Source organism: Coffea eugenioides, chromosome 11 (assembly GCF_003713205.1).
Source record: "Coffea eugenioides isolate CCC68of chromosome 11, Ceug_1.0, whole genome shotgun sequence".
NCBI lineage: Eukaryota > Viridiplantae > Streptophyta > Magnoliopsida > Gentianales > Rubiaceae > Coffea > Coffea eugenioides.
In genome coordinates this window covers 13,549,892-13,570,861 of record NC_040045.1, presented here as the reverse complement: position 1 = coordinate 13,570,861, position 20,970 = coordinate 13,549,892, and positions in this window count along the sequence as shown.

The following is a 20,970-nucleotide window of genomic DNA, read 5'->3' as shown; positions in this document are numbered from 1 at the left end:
TGGCTATTGCTATGTCTGATATGACTACTTATTAAGAGTGATAGTTCCACCCATGCAGGTTGTTGGAATGTCAGGAATACGTAAGGGAGTTTTTTCCTTACTTGGCCTAAACCTTACTTTCAAGAATGTATTACTTTAGCAACAGGTTCAAGAATATGATACTTTTTGAATATGTAAATAATTGCCTTCAAGAAAGTTTATCCGTTACTTCAACAACATTACTTCTGCTTGAGTCCAGATTAGTTAGTTTTTTCTCTGTTAGGTAGCGCACTATTACTTCAACAGTACGTACGATTCCTAATTTCTTATTCAGAAAAATTTCAAGAGTTGGATAGTAAGGAAGATGTAACGGACAACGTTCCTTACTTGGCCTACAGTTTATAGTAAAGAATAAGAACTTATTTCAAGAATATGTCTAACTTCAACAACTCTTTTCAATTGTGTGACTTACTTCAAGAATTATATGAGGTAATTCAAGTAAGGGACAACGTTCCTTACTTGGCCTAAAGTTTCGAATAAAGAATAAGACTTATTTTAAGAAATTGACTTATTTCAACAAATTTTTTAAGAATTCATGACTTACTTGAAGAAGATGTAAGGTTATTGAAGTAAGGGACAAGAAAAGAGCAACTTTTGGAAAGAAAATAGCAACTTTTAGGTATGATGGTCATTTTTAGAGCAACTTTTAGGTAGGAAATATGACTTACTTCAACAACTCTTTTCAAGAATATGACTTACTTCAACAATTCTTTTCAAAAATACGTGACTTACTTGAAGAAGATGTAAGATTCTTTTTCTTATGTAAGATGCAAAACTTCTGCTTGATCCCTCAACTTGTTGGCTATAAATTGGTTGGCGGATAGCCTCGACTTATTTCAAGAAGTTATCCTCTTGTCTTACCGAAAATCGCATGTAATAGTTTTTGCTTAATTTTGGTCCATGTACATGTTGAGTTTTATATTTCCTACTCAATGTAGGCAAATTAAGATTGGTCTTGAATGATATCACGGCCTCTTTTTTTTTCAGATTCACGCCCAACACAGTTGCACAGATTACACGAAATGGAGTATGATGGTTATGTGAATGGTGGGGACTCATCTGATGATTCGGACGACGAGGAGCTCATGTTGGCCTTCGCTGCCTTTATCCTTGCTGGATTGGCTTTATTCGACCCGTACATCAACTCAGGGCAGCGGCGAAGAATTCGAGATGGTGCACAGTCGGGTGCTCAATATGTTATAGAGCCGATAAATGGCATCGAGACAGAATATTCGACAACCTTCGAATGGAAGCTCCCCTTTTCCTCCAATTGTGTGACTTGTTGGTTCAGAGGGGCTATTGGGTGGCCCACCCGACACAACGGGTGGGGATTCATGAGTCCGTTGCTATATGTCTGCTGTGTTTGAGTCATAATGAGCGACATAGGGTGCTTGCTGAGAGATTCCAACATTCTCCCGAGATAACGGACCGCCATGTACGACGCTGCCTTAGATCTCTCGTTCGATTGGGACGCGACCTGGTCCGACCGGTGGATTATCACATAACCCATCCAAGAATACAGAACAGTGCTTTATTCTGGCCCTGGTTTAAGGTTATGAGCTACGTTGTGAAATTACTATTTCATTATGCCTAACAGCTGTGACCAACTTATGGGAAGATTTTTTTTTTTTATTAGGATTGCGTTGGAGCGATTGACGAAACACACGTTTCGGCCTGGTGTACAGCCGAAGACAGGGAACGTTACCGGAACAGGTATGGTAGCTTATCACAAAACGTTCTAGCCGTGTGTGATCACAACATAAGATTCACTTATGTCAGGGTAGGGTGGGAGGGTAGCGCACACGATTCTAGAATCTTACAAGAAGTCATATAAGATCCTAATTGTGCCTTTCCGTGGCCACCAGCAGGTTAGTCCAGATTATAATGAATGATTCCTTTCCTCATTGCGTCTTCAATGAGTTTTAAATATAATTTCATTATGCCAGGGACGTATTACGTGGTGGACGCGGCTTACCAGAATATCAAAGGACTCATGGCTCCATTTAAAGGTGTACGGGGAACCGCACAAGAGCTGGCAGTGAGGACACTCTTCAACAAATGGCATGCATCGTTAAGAAACATTATAGAACGCACGTTTGGCGTCTTGAAGAAGCGGTTTCCAATACTTAAGGGCCCCATGCAGAAGTATATGATGGCTACTCAAAATAATATTGTCCTAGCTTGTTGTGTCTTGCACAACTTCATGCGCGAGTATGTTCCAAATGACGCATATTTTGTTGAAAAAGAAGCAGATATAGCATTGGCAGATAACATAAACCCCTTCAACCCAATGCCCGCAGCACAAGCTCCAGATATGTCGGCTGCAGGAATTGCTGAATGGAATGAAAGTAGGAGAGCAATAGCCGATATGATGTACCATCATCAACACCAGTAGAACATCTCCTGTCATTATTTATTCAGATAGTACGCCCAATAAATTGTACACTTATGTCTCATCTATGTATTAAAAAATTGATAATTGTTTAAGTGCAAATGGCATTCAGTATTTCAAACACAGAGGAAAAAAAAATTAAATGTTGTTTTTCAAAAACAGTGAATCCATACATGCTTGTTTATCAAAAACACTCTGTTTTTGAAAAACAACTAATCCAAACAACATTGATTGTTTTCCAAAAAATGAATAGTGCTGTTTTTGTAAAATACCCCCAAAAACAGCATATCCAAACGGAGCCAAGATTTTTAAAGACATTGCACTTAAAATTGCATTTCTTCCCAAAAATTGCCCCAATTTTGGACTCAAAAATCGTAGACTCCATTTTTACTTTTATCATCAATCAATAGGGGATTTCAGCATTAAATCTCTTTGCATTTTTTCATTTTCTTCTCTCTTTTTTTTTTCTTCACATTTTCCCCCTTTCTTTTTCTTCTTCTTCTTCTTTTTTTTTTTTGCCAATAAGGAAATACCAAATATCAATGATAGAATTGAGAACCTCTAACTTTTTAGAGTATAGATGCCCCCTCTTTTTTTTCAAAATTAGAGTCCAAACATTAATGGTAGAATCAAATTCCCCCAACTTGTAGCTTCTCTCTCTTCTTTTTTAACATTTTTGCTATTTTTGAAAAATTCTTCAATCTCCTTCCCCAATATGGGTGCGATCATAAGTGCTTTTGAAACGAACCACTAAACAGTGTTTAGATAGTAGAAACGATGGTCAAAGCATCATTCTTATTTCATAGGGTAAACTATAAAAAAAACCTTCTATAGTAAACCTAATATACAGAAAAGACCCCTGTAGTTTCAAAATATACAACATGACACTTCGTACTTTGAACTAAATTGTAAAGGTGACAGAATCCGTTAAATTTAATGGAAATGACTTATTAGAACCTAAAAAAAAATTTATACCTAATTTTTAACAAATATATCTATTCTACCCCTTAATTCTCAATTCTCTCTATTTAGAGAATAAAACAAATAATTTTTTTGACCTATCTTTTGCTTAATTATATCAAGGCATTCGGGTCATTTCATCCATTTCCGTTAAGTTTAACGGATTCCGTCACATTTACAATTTAGTTCAAAGTACGGGGTATCGTGTTGTATATTTTAAAATCATGAAGGGCTTTTCTGTATATTAGATTTATCATATGGGATTTTTTTGTTTTTTACCCTATTTCATATGACAACCAAAGTAAAGAATAGCCCATTGGGAGAATCTATTCCCTTTTGACTTTTGAAAATTTTCTCAATGTAGGGTTATGATCACTAAACCTCTTATTTGAAACAAAATTATACCTTTAAAAGCTCAAATGATAAAATCTGTATAAATAGAGAAACGAGCACTTAAAGTATCATTCCAAATTCTCGAAATGAACAAGAGTAATATATATTTTTGCTTTCATTTAGATATGAATTGAATTTGGCTAGGTATATTGGGCATTTTTTAGAATAAAAATTGCCCCACTCTAAAGTTTGTCAACTAATGTAATTGACTTTGAAAGCTTGATAAAAGTGGGCAAAATATGAATAATAAAAATAAAAGGGGAAAAGGTATCGTAATTGGTCTTTTTAAGACAAACTACCAAATTTGAATGACCTCTTTTGATTTCGAACGCTCTCATTGAATAGTCTGGACCACAAATTTAGTGTATGCAAAGATTTTAGAAAATTAAACATATACTTGTGAATTTTCAAGCAAGAGGTTGAAAAATCTCAACTTAATCTTATTTCTTAAAATCCATCATGAAATCTCCCAATAAGCAAATAAAGAATGAATTGTACATGAATATACAAAATAATAATTGTCTAGATGAAAAACTTTATTATTGCAAATGTTTGAAACGAAATGTTTACTCAACTATAATACAAATGAGAAAAGAAAAATCTCTCAAGAACGCACTTTCATATATATACACACTTTTCTCACCTTTTTCTTTTGGGATAAAATATGTTAACAAATTAAATAAAAAAGGATTTTTTTTTTACAAACAATTATGAAATCTCTTAGACGCTTTAGACTAGTACTTTCAGATGGATTCTTCAGATTTTTACATTTTAGGGTCTGCCCAAAAATCAAGTAATACTTGTTATTTTTCAAAATTTACCAAACCAAAATTGTTATCAGATATTGAAAAAATATCTTTACCTTATTGAAACATCCTTTATAAATGCAGGGGATGGGAGAAAATAAAAGAAAATGCCCCGAGTTAGTAAGTAAAACTGTAAAATTGATATGCATGTCCTATAGGAGAGTCTTTTTATGCCCAGAGTAGGCCTAGCATGAAAAATGCAATCCTTTAGGGAAAGTACCATACAATACCTGATGGATTCGATCAATTTATTGATATTTGAGTGAAAATTAATTTGAAAAATTTGACTAATTGAAATGGCCAGAGGTATTTGACCTAACAAAAATGAGGATAAAGTTCGAATAAATTGATTGCTTTGATTGGCACATGAAGAGATGTTAAAAGTCAATTTAGCATGAAAGAAGTTATTTTTGAAAAGATTGCAATATCTCGACTAGTTTTTTTAGTGAACGATAGATCGAAACCCTAAAAAAGAATAAACTGATCAAATGGATCAGATGGAATTGATGGTTTATTCAAAAATTGATTGGATTGTCCTAAAAATGAATAAAACTGGTCAAATGAGTTGAATGAAATTGATGATTTATTCGAAATTGACTGGATTGTTCTAAAAATGAATAAATTGATCAAATGGATTGGATGGATTTATTCAAAATTGATTGGATTGTCCTAAAAATGAACAAATTGGTCAAATGGATTGGATGAAATTGATGATTTATTCAAAATTGATTGGAGAGTCCTAAAAATGAATAAATTGGTCAAATAGATCGAATGGAGTTGATGGTTTATTCAAAAATCGACTAGATTGTCCTAAAAGTGAATAAACTGGTAAAATGGATTAGATGAAATTGATTATTTATTTAAAATTGACTGGATTGTCCTAAAAATGAATAATGGATTGGATACAATTTATGATTTATTCAAAATTGATTTGATTGTCCTAAAAGTGAATAAAATTGGTCAAATAGATTGAATGAAATTGGTGATTTATTTGAAATTGACTGGATTGTTCTAAAAATGAATAAATTGATTGGATGGATTGGATGATTTATTCAAAATTGATTGAATTGTCCTAAAAATGAACAAATTGGTCAAATGGATTGGATGGAATTGATGATTTATTCAAAATTGATTTGAAAGTCCTAAAAATGAATAGATTGGTCAAATAGATTGGATGGAGTTGATGGTTTATTCAAAAATTGACTAGATTGTCCTAAAGTGAATAAGCTAGTAAAATGGATTGGATGAAATTAACGATTCATTCAAAATTGACAGAATTATACTAAAAATGAATAATGGATTGGATAGAATTGATGAGTTACTCAAAATTGATTGAATTGTCCTAAACATGAATAAATTAGTAAAATAAATTGGATGAAATTGATGATTTATTCGAAAATCGACTAGATTGTCCTCCCATTTGTAGATTCAAATCATACAAATTTCGTTGCAATGCATTAGTCTATAAGTCTTCTAAAATCAAGATTCAATCTTGATATATTTATTATCTCAACAATGAGACATCATTTGTGAATTTTTTCAACTTAGCATCATTTACACAAGGAATTTTTACCAATTTTGATAAAATGGCTAAAAGATGATTATTAGAGACTCATATTCTACAAAGTCATTCCATCATTTTCAATGTCATCATCGTGAAAAGAATCGGATCCTACCTTATCTTGTGCACTACCCCTTTGGATGGTATAAAAAATATTAACGTGCAAGTTTCATTGGATTATATATCCGAGACTTAAAGTGGCTTATTCCTAACATGAGATTTCCTATGCGGCATTCCCTCTATGGTTGATGCATGATGACAGTTTATGAAAGTGAATAGACATGCGATAATGGGGATTAAATATGACCTAAAGGAACCTTTTTTATATGTCAGGGTAGGCCTAAAAATGAAGTGTAATATGAAGATATTAAAATGTAATAACTTGTAATTTAAACATATGTGATTCTATCTACTAAGGTAGACTCTAAAAAGAGTACCATGCCAGGATTCTTATTTTCTAAAATTGGTGGATGCAAGAGAAAATAAAGAAAGGTTAGTTTAACAAATAACATATAACACGTTCGAGCAATAATTGATATAAAAACGAAAACTAAAGAAAATGGAGTAGAACCCCTCCCCTCGTGTCTAGTATTTCTAGTTGGGTAAAGTTGACTCTACCCTAAGTAATTTCTAGCATGGATGCATGAGATTGGGTTCATTAATGCATCTAGACTCAATAAACTTTTAAGCTACCGAACCTTCAGACCAAGAGGCGAAGAGTCATCAATCCCAAGACCTCTAGTCAGTGGTTTGAGTAATCCCTCAGACATTGCTACGCGCACGTCGTGCCATGATCACATGTCCAAGTGAATCGATCCTAATCCTAATAGAGAGGAGTGTTGTGACAACCACTAAAAAGAAAATAAGATGAGGGGCTATAAAGAAATAGCGTATGCACTTATGAAGTGCTCCTTTGAGGGGAGAGATTAAATACCATCAAATGTGAGTGAAGGCTCTAGGGTAACTATACCCCCCTTCAAGATGTAAAGCGCGATATAAATATAAGTAAATAAACAAATTATTCATCGCATACATGGATATCAAGAGACAATTGCGCGTGTGAAATGCAAGAAACCCTAAAAAGAAGGAAAAAATGCAACCTAAAACATCCTAATATGATATATAGAAAAAGGTTAGAAAAAGAAAAGAATCGACTAAATCAAGTGCTCGAACTCTCTAAACATCCCCAGTGGAGTCGCCAGTTGTCGCGCCTCATTTATTTTTAGGAAATACAAAATCTACGTATTTAGGTATTAGAAAAATGAAATTTTTTTATTTGTAAAATGAGTTTTTATTTTAGAGAATAAACAAAAGAAAAAAGGCCTAAAATGGGATTTAAAAGTGCGACGATTTGGGCCCAAAATAATAGTTTAAAAAGGGTTTTCAATAAAAAAAGAAGTCGCCACTTGGTATCGAGTTTAAGTGTACCAAATCACCTAAAAATGTATTTTTAATAAAAAAATAGATAAAACTTAGACGACTCCATGTCTTTGAAAATAAGAGAAAAAGGTTCGGGAGTCACGGTTGAAAAAAGGGAAGACAAAGATTTGATAGAATCAAACCTAAGGCACCCTTTCGACCTAGTTAAGGCTAGTTGTGAGATTTAGTCGAAAATTTTCTTAATCTAATATATAAAACTTATTATATTTGAATGTTTCTATATGAATGCATTTCCTAAACCTAGTGGATATCGAGAGGGTTGAATTATCTTTTCAAAATTTAATTGGTGCAAATCACATTAATTGTGATGCCCAAAAATGATTTTTAGAAGAGGTCACGAATATATAAAGATGAGACTCGAAGAAAAGAAGAATTAATATAAATATACGTGACCTAAGAGAGAGGAATGCAATATAATGGGTACGGGGGACCTGAAATTCATGACTCAATTTTTCTTTCTATAGAGGAGATACGAGAGCGTGCTAAGAATAAGAAACCACACTCATTCATTTTCCATATTTGAATAGTGACTCTCTAACCTAATCAAATAAATGAACTAACCTATATCTAATTTCGTAAATGGAATGCAAGTCTAAATGTCATGTTTTGCGCACATAGGGATAAGGGAAATAATATATAGAGGAAATATCATGCAAGATGAGAAAATATCCTAAAAATAAAAAAATTTGTATGAAATGCGATGAATGTCACGCAAAGAATGTGATTCTATCGCGAGACAGCCTAAAAGGTCTAACATTGGACTAACCCATTTCTACAACTTTTCACTAACGTTGGACTAGTGAGAAATCGAAAAGAAAGGCCACAACTAGCGTTGGGCTAGTGTGATGACGTTATGCATTTATTATAACTAAATAAATTATATAAAACATAATTAAAGTAAGTAAACACATAATGCACATAGAACACATATCACACAGACATAATTTCTAAATGCAAAATCCAATAAAAAGTGAATAAACACGTAAACACACAAGCATACAAGCAAATAAACGCAAATAAAAGCCTAACTATTACATTCGGGACCCTAATTACAATTTAAGGGGGGGATTTTAAAAATAATAACCTAATTATTACATTTATCTAACTAACTACAATTTTAGTAAAAATTAAAACTTATCTATTATATAGGTTAGCTAAGTACATGTCTCGAGCGTCTATCTATTACAATTTGGCATTTTAATGCCTCTCAAATAATCATCAAAATTAAATAAAATAAATAAAATTTAAATGAATGAGAATGAATAATTAAAAGAAAAAAGCATTCAAAATATGCAATTACACATAAAAAAACACATTGCAGCATATAAAAGAATTTAAAATAATAAAAGAGGGTTACCTCCCTTGAAATTGTGGTTAAATGGGTGAAATTTGGCCTATTTATACTCCAAAAATCAACAAAATCGTCAAGACACTAATTTAATTGTAAAGAAATGGAAATAATCATGAAATCTACCAATTAAAGCATTTAAATGATGTATAATTAACAATTAAAGAAGACAAACAACTTATATTTAAGAAATCAAAGTTGTCAGGGACCTAATTGTAAAAAATTAAGAAAGTTTTTGGGATCAAATTATAATTATTACAAAAATAAGAGGTCAAAATCAAAGAAAAATAAAGTTTAGGGAGAAATCCAAAGTTTTAGGGTCAAAGTGAAATTATGCAAAAGTACAGGGACCATATTACAAATTCGTTACCAGATTTTCTTAATTAATTGGGCCATTGGGCCATCTTTTATTTTCTTTTGTTTTGGTTGGGCCGAAACCTCCCCAAACCCAGCGAAAATCCAAGAGAAAATAATACAGACCAGCCTATTATTTTGCCCTTCAAGCCCAACCGAAAATGTATTGGGTTTTATCATCCCAAACCATGTCAAAACCCAACTAAAATAAACCAAAACCCATTTTCTAAACCCAACCAAACTAACCTTAAATCCAAAAACTTAAACTTTCTTACAAAAATCAACTAAAAATATTTAACCCTGATTATATCCTAAAATCCAGAATTAATCTACCCAAAAGACCACTTAAAAATATAAAAAAGATGATTAAAACTAAATAGAGCATAATAAGTTCGATTTTTCCAAGTTTTGGGCCATAGTGAAATTAGGCAAAAGTTGGGGGGCAAAAATGTAATTTTTCCAAAGGCTAATGCATGCTGTTCGAAGCCATCTGCAACCTTTGCTTTCTGCATTTCATCAAACAGAACAAGATACTCCAAACAAACATCAAAGTTCCGGATAAAAATGAGAAAGTAATGCAACCCCCAACATCATCCAAATCTCATTTCCCCCAAACACTACGTTTTATCACCAGATTATAGTAGAAAATCTGAGTTAATGACCACCAAGGATAAAAGAAATAAAATAGCAAAAGGTGGAAACAAAATGCAGTAGGGATTTTGTGATTCTAGTGTAGATCTATACTTATGTGACAAGGAGAGGGATGAGAGGGACTTCCTTTCGAGCTTTACGGAATCGAATGAACAAGGAGGGGTTGGAAAAATTGCGTCCGAATGCAAGATTCAAAGTGGCAACGATGGCCCAGGAAAGTCCAAGAGCTGATGGAGCAGTGACTTCGAGCCCGGATTAGGTAACCTTAGAGGCATTTTTCTTGACAGTTGTGTGAACGAAATTCATCCCTCTACTATCATAGATTATGCAGCAATCAAGAGATCCCCTAAAAAACTAATGCTAAGTTCGGATTTTGCTACCCAAAGAGGCCAGAGGCTCAACCCTGGCTCAAGTTTTGTCTATTTTCTCTTTTTTCTTGTTGTTTTTCTTTCTCCCTCCGCCTCTCTTTCCTTGTCCTTCCCTAATGCACCGTTTTTGAAGCTTTTATAGGAACAAAAACTCCCCCAAAACCTAGGAGTAATAGTGGAGATTAGAGCTGCATTTTCTGACCAATTTTGGGCCATTAGATTGGCTTTAATCCAGATTTTTCTTGGTGTTTTAGATCAATGCCAAGTGGTTTTGTAATGAAGTGATCGAATGGAGGAAAAGATGGACGAAAAAATGAGTGGAAATGGCCACGAAATGGCCGCTGCAATTTTGGTACTGTACTCGTTTCTGGTTCTTGTGGCTGCAACAAATGAAGAAGAATAGCATACGTGCATAGCACGGGCGCGTGATTTTTTATTTTTGATTTTTTTTTTTACAAAAACTAATTTTGATTGATTTTTTTTTAATTTCTTCACTATCCTACAAAAAAAACAAAATAATTAAAAAATGAATTCATTTAAACAATAATTTTTTAATAAAAAATAATAAAATGAATTGATGAAATTTTGGTGTCTACAGACACATCAATTTTCACCAATATTCATGCCACAGAAGGGCATCAAAGATCACTTGTAGCTGCATCAATTTTAAGCAATTGTCCCAAAGTTGCCGTCAACTTCATCAGCTAATTCTTTCCAAAGAAAGGCATAGGCAACTCTGAAAAACTCATCCACACAGGCGCGATCGATACCTCTTTATTAGCCCTAAAATCCATGAACCACTTGGAGATCACCATTGGTGCACTTTGGATGTACCACGTTCTACGTACAAACAACCGTGTATAATCTTCCTCCACCATCGACCGAATCACTACGTGATTATAATCCAATAACCCAACTGCACACTTATCCTTTAGCCCCAATGAAAGGAAAAATATCCTAATCACATCCATAGGAGGCCTACCATACGAATCTGCCTACCAAAGCATTATGGAAAGGCTGTGCAAGTTTCAAGATGTCCTGCTTACACATGCGGAGGGCGGGTTCAACCCGATGTGTAGAAACCAGACTCGGATCAAATCTATCCACAGCAAAACTCCTTGCTGAAAGGGCCGAATCACTATTCACTAGGAGCCTAGGCTGCTTAAGAGCCGTCATGCCAATGAAAGACCACCTGTTAGTGATAGGTAGAATCTAGGGTTTCCTCTGGCGCCAAGATCCGGCTGTGGAGTTTAACACCATTGGCGCTAGATTCATATCTTGTGTGACATTTATTGCATTTCATGCATTTTTTTCATTTTAGGTTATTTTTATTTTCATGATACGACCTCTTATTCCTTTATCCCTATGTATGCAAATCATATCACTTAGACTTGTATTTTCTTTAGATAATTAGAAAAAAAAATTGGTTAGTCCATTTGCTTGACTAGATTAGAAGAGTCACTCTTCAAATATAAAAAATAAGCGAGTATGGCTTTTTAAACTTAATACGCTATTACCCCTCTATAAGAAGGAAAATTGTATCACGAATTTTAGTGTCCTATACCCATTATGTTGTATTTCCCTCTTCTAGGTCATGTATATTTATCTATATATCATAATTTTCTTTTTAAGTCTCATCTTTTGCATATTCGTAACATTTTCAAGGGATCTGTGACGCCCCGAAAGAATGAGTGTGAGAACCCGAAAATTTTTATATATTTTCTAGACATTATTTTGTTTCCTTGTTTATAATTTTGTACCTTTCTTCAAGATATTAATTTTCTGTACATTTTTCTAAAGGAATATAATTTTTAAATCATTTCCTTGATACGAGTTAGTCCACGTTAAATTTATGGACGTGGGACCCGCTAGTGCGGTAAATGCAATATATTTTTGACAACTTGTTGGAGGTTTGTATTAAGTGATATTATTTTACAATGTGCTAAAAGATTTGTATTAGAGAGACAAAAAGATAAGCTTTAAGCTAAAAGGTGACAAGTGTCACCATTCAATTCACCCTTGGACTTTTGACCAAGATATTTTTACCATCTTAAAGCTAATTTTGGCCATTTTATTTCTTCATTTGAAGCTCTCTTGGCCGAACTCCTTAGGGAGAGAAAAGAAAGAAACCTCCAACTTCTTTCTTCAATTTCTTGCCTTAATCTCACAAACCAACCGCTAAAACTTTGATTTGCTCCATAAAAACCTTTCTCTTGGTAGGATTAAGGTGAGTGGTGAAGTGGTTTGAGAAACAAAGGTGCTAAGTTGCTTGTTGTCTTGAGGTTACAAGGTGAGTTGTTAAGAATCTTTCTCTTTAGCTTTGCTAATGTTCAATTGGTGGCTTTAGTGGTTGAAAATGATGACATATGGTGTGATTATGGTTTGTTTATGGTTGGAAGTGAAGGTTTGATGAATTTTGATTTATTCTTGTTATTTTTCTATTTTGTATGAGGATCATGGTTTGATCATGGTATGATGGCTGGTAATGGTGTAAAATGAAGCTTGTATATGTTAGTTGAAGTTGGTTGCGGAAAATTTCTGGTTTGATACGAAATTCCAGATTTAGGGTTTGCTTTTGCCCTGTTCTGACCGGATTTATTTGGGCATGTTAGAGGCCGAATCAGGTTTAGGGTAAAACATGAAAGTTGTAGAAAATGGTGTTAACTATCTGCCTACAAAATTTCAGCCCGATCGGAGCACTGTATCATGTGAAATAACCGAAATACCCTTGACTGCTCATGAACCCTGTTTCGCGCCCAGATTTCTATTTTCGTGGAGTTTTCTATTTTTGACCATGAAAATGCATGATTTGGCTTTAGAGGTCTTCATAAGAAATGTAGGGTTACGTGTTGGCTTCGAAACGCCATAAGATTCGTTTCAATCCGATAAGTGTAGCTTCAGTTATGGATATTGTGCCGAAAGGTGTTAAACGGAACTTTTATACGTTAATTGCGATCGTTGCGGAAAATTTACGCTTGAGAGAATAAATTCCGGTTTCTAGGGTTTAATTGGGGGTTTTTCTAATGGTAGCTCTTAAGCTTCTAATTAGCTTTGATTGAGGGATATTGTGGCCTAATTGGATGTATTTTATTGCTTATTAACCGTATGTGTGATTGGTGATATATTGTAGGTTGGAAATGAAGCATTCATGGGGAAATGCTGTCCGAACTTTGAGAATGTATGATTGCTTTGAGTTTGTGATTTAGGGTTTGGACACGGGCAAGATAATGATATTTGATGGATGGTTTCTGAGCCGTGGCGGTGAGTGACCCCAAACTATTTCCAAAGCAACTTATGAACTGTTTCTTGCATTATTTATTCAATTGCATATCATGCGTGCTTGCATGTGAGTTCATGACATGTTTTGGCTTCAATGAGTTCTTGGAGAGTCTTGAGCTGAACACCAACGTCTCCACCCTGTTTATTGTTCATGACATGATCTGGAGCACCAACGTTGCTTCTCCTTATTGTTTAACGTTAAGTGATCTATTTGAGCGTTGGGTGTTTAAGTGCAATGATTTCACTGGCTCACTAGAGCAAAAATACGTACATTTGATCTTGGAATCATGACATCATCGAAATGCATTATTGTGAAATATATTTGATTACTGATTTTATTGGTTACTCACTGAGTTTCTAGCTCACCCCAAAAATATTTTATTCCCCTCCACAGGGCTCGTGGCGAAGGAAGGCTTGTAGTACTTATTCACGTGACTGGATGGCATATATCTTATACAGTTTAGATTTAGAATCATTTTATGTATAGTTTGGGGAATTGTTTCCGCTTCGCTTATGACATGTAATTATTGAAGAATTTGATATAATATTTGAGATTTATATTATAATTTATTTGAGGACTGTAGTGACTGACTGAGTCCCGGCGAGAGTTGGGCAGGCGGTCCGCCGAACCCTTTGGTTCGTCTTAGGGGGAGGTGGGGCTGTCACAGGATCATTCTTGGGTTTCACAATTAATATGATTTGCACCAATTAAATTTTGAAGAGATATTTCATTCCTCTTGATATCCCCTAGGACTAAGTTTAAATCCATATAGAAACATCCAAATGTGATAAGTTTTACAAGTTAGATTAGAAAATTTTTTGACTAGATCTCACAACTAGCCTTGACTAGATTGAAAGGGTGTCTTAGATTTGAGTTGATCAAATCTTTGTCTTTCCTTTTTTTAAACGTGACTCCCAAATTCCTCGTTTTCAAAGACCTGGAATCATCTAAAAGAGTTTTATTTGTTTTCATCTAAAATATATTTTGGGTGACTTGGTACACCTAAAATTCAATACCATGTGGCAACTCACTTTTACTAAAAACCTTTTTTAACTAATATTTTGGTTCCAAACCTTCGCATTCTCTAAGTCCCATTTTAGCCCTTTTTCTTTATTTTCTAAATTCAAAAAATTTATTTTTAGACATCCTTTCTCTTTTATTTTCAAAAATAAGGTGCGACAGCTTGTCCAATAGGTACACTTGCACAAATTGAGTCGAGTTGTCATATATTGAGTCTTTAAAAATCAAATATCTCTACCCTACCAAGTGCTACACTTGTGCGACCTTCTTTGGTGAGCCAATATACACTTGAGAAAATTCTAACGTTTGCAGCCCTTGAGAGGTATTAGTGAGCTCAATAGAGTCAATACTTGAGTGCAAACATGAGAGAGAGTGCAACCATGTGAGGGAGTGAGGTGAGGAATTTTTTTCTTGCTCCTTACTTTCTTATAGGTTCAACCTTTGCACAATTTCATTGCATGCCAAATCTCGATTCGAGGACAAATCACTTTCAAGAGGAGGGGAATGATACGAGTAGCAGGACCATCACTAGCTCGTGCCAAGATGTTTGAGATCCTTTTCAACCCCAATCCATGATGTTCAAGACTCCATTTGAATACATGAAGTCGGGAAGAGGAAGGAGCTAGAAAAAACTAAGTTTGTGAACGTCGTTTGGAGCCTGGAAGTAGATTCGGCAATCCACGTGTGGATACCCTCATAGATCACCTCGAATCACTATGGAGCAAAGTTTTCTTCTTGGTTTGTCTCTGCCTCGTATCCGGTTGCCAATCCGCGCACCAATCCGGCCACCTACCTCGTGAATTTCCATTAGACTAATCTTAGGGTTTTTATTTCCTTTGTTTTGCTGTTTTTTTTTGTTTAGTTGGTTAGTTAGTCATTATTATGAATAAATATGTCTAACTATATGAGATATTGAGCCATTTAAAAGTAGTTAGGGAAATAAGTGACTAGTCTAAATTGGATTTGTCTTAGTAGTTTAGATTCTAGCTATAAATAGGCTTCTTCTATTCCATTGTAAGACACTAGAAGAGATGAATTAATAAAAGTGAGTTGTTCTTCTCTTATGGAGTTTCTTGATGGATAACTTGGATAATTGTAGTATTCAAAACAAGATGATCACATTATCTTATTCTTTCAAGCCAATAACCAATCCACTAGGTTTTTAGAGACGGGTTCTCTTTAGGTCTAGCAAGATAGTTATTGTTTCATAACTTGATCAAGATACATCCTTTTGTTGCTTGATCGACTTGATTCTTCAAGATAGGTTCTTGCTGGGTCAAGATTGCATCAAACCCTAAATCATTTATCCCTCAAAGAAAACCAAATCAACTTTCTAAAGGAGAAAATTTCCTTCAAAAGAATTGACGAATAACTCTAGAGATTGGATACTAAACAAAAGATTCAAACCTTGCAAGAAAAAATTCAAAATAAATATGTGCAAAAATAGCATCAATCGTTTGGAAACGTAAGCAACAAATGGTTTATCTGCCATACGAAAGAGACTTCAATGAAAGACCAACAAAGGCAAGACCTATTCAAATGAATCAAGAACTCCCAAAGCATTGTCAAAAGGAGATAGATGACTTATAATAAAAAAAGATCAGTCCAACTCATTCATCATGTAGTTGTCTAGCATTTTACATCAACAAACAATAAAAAATTGAAAGAGGGGTGTCAAAATTGGTGGTTAACTATAAGGCACTAAATAAAGTGCTCAAATGGATTCGCTACCAGATTCCAAACACATAGGATCTTCTTTAACTGCTATACTTAGAAAAAAATTCTCAAAGTTTGACATGAAATCAAAGTTCTGGCAAATCTTGATTCACCCTTTAGATAGATATAAAACAGCATTCACTGTGCCTTTTGAACACTATGAATGGAATGTCATGCCCTTTGGACTCAAAATGCCTCTTCAAAATTCCAGAGGATTATGAATGAAATCTTCAATTCCTATTCTATCTTTATCATCGTCTATATTGATGATATTTTAGTCTTCTCAGAAAACATTAACCAACATTTTAAACACTTAAACACCTGCTTTCATATATCCAAGAAAAACGGCCTTGTAGTCTCTCAAAAGAAAATCAGCCTTTTTCAAACAAAAATTAGGTTTCTTAGCCATTATATGTATCAAGGAACCATTACCCCAATCGAAAAGTCAATCCAGTTTGCAGATAAATTCCTTGATCAAATCCTTGATAAACAACAACTCCAAAGATTCTTGGGTTGTTTAAACTATGTTGCAGACTTTATCCTTAACTTTAATAATGTAAATAAACCCAATTTGAGGCATTCCTTGCCTTGCACTTCTTGATCCTTCAACTCCAAAAATAGTTGAAACAGATGCTTCTAATATTGGATATGGAGGCATTCTTAAACAAGTCAAAACTATAAAAGAAAAAATCATTCAAACACTGGAATAGTTCTCAACAGAATTATTCTACTGTTAAAAAAGTAATTTTAACAATTGCATTCTGTGTTTCAAAATTTCAAGTTGATCTGTCAAATTCAAAGTTTTTAATGAGAGTGAACTGCAAGTCTGCCAAATATGTTTTACAAAAAGATGTTGAAAACCTTCCTTTCAAACAAAATTTTGCCAGATGGCAGGCAATCTTATCTATTTTTATTTTGATATTGAATATGTTAAAGGAGCTTCCAACTCTTTTCCTGATTATCTAACTTGTGTAGAAGATAATGCCAAAAAGAAGAAGCAATAGCAGCAGGCTCTAGAGGCCCAAGAAACCCCAATTGATAAACCCATCAAATTTGATTCAAACTCTCCAACCTCATCTCAAACATCCAGAAAGGTCAAAAAACAACACAACTGTACCATTCCCAATTGACCCAAACCCTTTCCAACCAATAACCTCAATACAGCCCTTGTCCGTTCTTTCACTAAAGACAGGGGCCGATGCTGTTGAAGAAAAAACAAAAACACTCTCCTATTTGGACCTCAAACAATGGCTGTTAGCTATAGGTTATATTCAATCAAGGTTGCTAGAAATAATCAAAACCATACTCCAAATACAAATAACCAATTAGCGCTATAAAAACCCAAATAGATGGCCCAACAAAAACTGCCTAAACTTTCCAAACCAACTACTCCTAGTAAATACTTCAAAACAATCTCTTTTATAGCCCTTATTTAAACTGAACTAGATCTTGTACAAAATAACACAAATGAATTTGCCAAATCTATCTTTCCTCCAGACCATTATTTTGTACTCAACATTGTCCAAAACTCTAGAATATTACAAAATGATCTTGACATACTCCCAATATGTAACCTTTAAACTCTATATCAAAGAATTGGAAGGCACAAATGGTAATCCCATAGGAAAAGAGATTAGCACTCATTCTTGTGCACAAATTTTCAAAGTCCATAGACCCTTTGAAAGGGGGATTAATCTAAGTAGACCCAAATCATTCACAATCCCTTTTAACCCTCCAAGATACACTTACTGGGATCACAAGGCTACTTAGTTTCATTCCTTTTCATTCCAAAATGAAATAAACCAACATTCATACCTATTCTATTTTATGAAAACAAACAAGTACAATTTTTCTGCCTAGTTCATAACTTGATGGAATACACACGGATCAAACCTGCAAATTCTTTCACCTGATGTAAATAAGGGATACCAACTTTTTGAACAAATATTTGAACCCCCAAACAATTACATTCCCATAAGCCTGCACTGCTTCTCAACCTTTTCAGTTGCATGGGTATACTAGTGGAAGCATGAATTCCTCCTATTCCTCCAATAGGCCTAGTTTCCTTCACTCTCTATTCGACATAGGTATAGAAAATGGTGCCCAGCTTTCACGATGGATTTCATTCAGCTATCAAACCTCCAAACTTGGTTCCAATGGAATCCAAAAGCAATCAAACTGGGAGATCCACACACAAGTCCGTTTTTGTAGCAAAAGTCTTTATTAATGGCAAAGCTAGCCTCAATCACGGACAAACAAGAATATGTCCAACAACTCTAACAAATCCTTTCCCAACTCCAATTGGAAGAAAAATAAAGATGTCATCATCCAAGCAAGAGTTAGAGTCCTTAGACTCAAAAGAAAGTTTTGACGAACTACAGCAGAACAAAGACGATTGTGAAAGAATTTTCTCGCAAATTCCTTAAATTTTGTAAAATAAAACATATTGTAAACAATATAACCAGAAATACTATAGCAATCTAGTAGTTACTCTACAAACATAGCAAGTAAAAAATGCACTATGCACTATAGTGCCATTATAACAAAAGCAGTGTACAATGTGCACTTGTAGCAAAAGTAGCACATATTGTAGCAGAATGAAAATTCTGCTATAAATACCCATCAAATTTATCATTAAGCACATATCAAGTTTTCAGCACTTTCCCTCTCTAGAAACTTCCCCCTTTCTAGAAACAAATTCTCTTAGTTTTAGGAGCACTAGCTTAAATTGAAGGTTCAAGCTCCAAACAATTGGAAGTTTCTTATCTTTTCAATAGACTTCAATCTTTATATTCTTGTTTGTCTTATGGTTGGCTAAGCCACCTATCTTTTACTTCTTTTTGTATTTACTTCATTTAATTACTTTAATTTTATGGTTGGTTCAATTGCCTAAATCTCTTTCCCAGAGGCAATCTGCATGTGATCCTTTTCCCATATCTTCAATTTCATTCTTGAGCTTTTAGCAAGTCTCTCTCCCGTCTAGATTGAGTTTGGATAATAGAAAACTAGATCTTATCTAAATCCATGATTCTTTTATAAGATTTGGGTTTGGGTAGGGTTTGGATTTGAGAAATTAAATCGAAACCTTATTTGATTATATTGGGTTTGGATTAAATTTGGGTAAGACCCGATACATTGACATGCTTATTCTCATACCTTCCAAAAAGTGCGCTTCCCACTTCACGCCTTTATGACTCGACACAACTCCATTTCCAAAATTCACTAAAATAACAGTTGCTACACCATGACATAAAACAATAGCCATGATCCATCCTTGTATGTATCATGTTTTGGGGTCAACTACTTGAAGTTTGCTAAAACCAAAACCAAAAAATTTTGGTGGTGGCCATCTTTAATAAGTAGTCACGGATGGAATTTCGTTGCATCAATTAGTTTAATATTTTCTTTTTCTTTTTTGTTTTAAGAATTTTACAATCTATATAATACTCGTAACCAAGACTAAGTTGCTGCCAATGTTGTATGTAGAGCGAAGGATTGGAATAGAAGTGCTAGGGGATTTGGGTCACTCGAGAAGAGGCAGAACCAAGATGGGATGGCGATATCTCAAGGTTTGGGGTCTATTAAGAATTTAGCACAATTAAGGGGCTAATTTTGTAATATGTAAACAACAGGCTAAACATGCTACCGTGATTTTAAAAATCATACGTTACTCGATCAGAATATTGGGGTTTTAATAAGGATGGCAATGGGGGCGGGTGCCTGCGGAGGTAGAAATGGGGCGGGGTGGGGCGGGGACAAATATTTCCTCCCGCCTTAAAACGGGGCGGGGGGTGGGGAAACATACACCCGCCCATCCCCCGCCCCGTCCCCCACATACAATAAATAATATATATATATATATATAAAATACAATCCTAAATTTTCTAAAGTTGCACCCTTACTTACAAGTACAATGCTAGTCAGTGTCAATGGCCGCCGCAACAATTGAAGAAATTTCTTGGAATATTGTTGATTTGTTTTTAACGCGCCCCCCCCCCCAAAAGACCAATTCCAACCTATTTTGCTCCTAACCCTTTTTTATTTCGATCGGTTCCCTTCCTCCACACTGAATGTAACTTGACTTGTTATATTTTATTTTCATCTTAACATGGGGGCGGAGGGGTGGGGAAACATACACCTGCCCCATCCCCCGCATACAATAAATAAAAAATATATATATATATATATATATATATATATATAATACAATGTTAAATTTTTTAAAGTTGCACCCTTACTTACAAGTACAACGCTAGTCAGTATCAATGGTCGCCTCAACAACTGAAGAAATTTCTTGGACTATTGTTGATTTGTTTCTAACGCCCTCCAAAGACTAAACTATCCAATTCCAACCTATTTTGCTCCTAACCCTTTTTTATTTCGATCGGTTCTCTTCCTCCGCACTGAATGTAATTTGACTTGTTATACTTTATTTCTATCTTAACAGCCTTTTAATCTTATTTAACATTGTTTACAATTGTATTATTATAAATAAACACTTATGATAAGTTAATTTCTTATCCCCCGCGGGAGAAACGGGGTGGGGACTGGGCGGGGGATGGGACGGGGGACGGGGGAGTTATTTGACGACGGGGCACGGGGTGGCGGAAGGATCTCCGCCCCAACCCCGCCCCATTGCCAC